Consider the following 324-nt stretch of genomic DNA (forward strand, 5'->3'; position numbering starts at 1 on the left):
GGGGGGGTGGGAGAAGAAGAGCACAGGGAGAAACAAGGTGAAAAAGAGAGCAAGGGATGAAAAAAGTGAGAGATAATGGAGGACAAACCAGAGGAGTATAGTATGACATAAGCAGTAGACGTAGGTGCTTGTATGCTGCAGTATGTTCTCTCTCTCTCTCACACACACACACACACACACACACACACACACACACACACACACACACACACACACAGAGAAATACACCACTACATGCATGGAGACTACTTTGTCAAAGTCACAGCAGGTATAGCCACCTCAGCAAAGAGAGAGACAGAGGCTATGTCGCAGGGGGGGGGGGGG

The sequence above is a fragment of the Seriola lalandi genome, unplaced genomic scaffold, assembly GCF_002814215.2.
Source record: "Seriola lalandi dorsalis isolate HSWRI2012SDOR001 ecotype SW California unplaced genomic scaffold, Sedor1 jcf7180002054900, whole genome shotgun sequence".
Taxonomy (NCBI): Eukaryota; Metazoa; Chordata; class Actinopteri; order Carangiformes; family Carangidae; genus Seriola; species Seriola lalandi.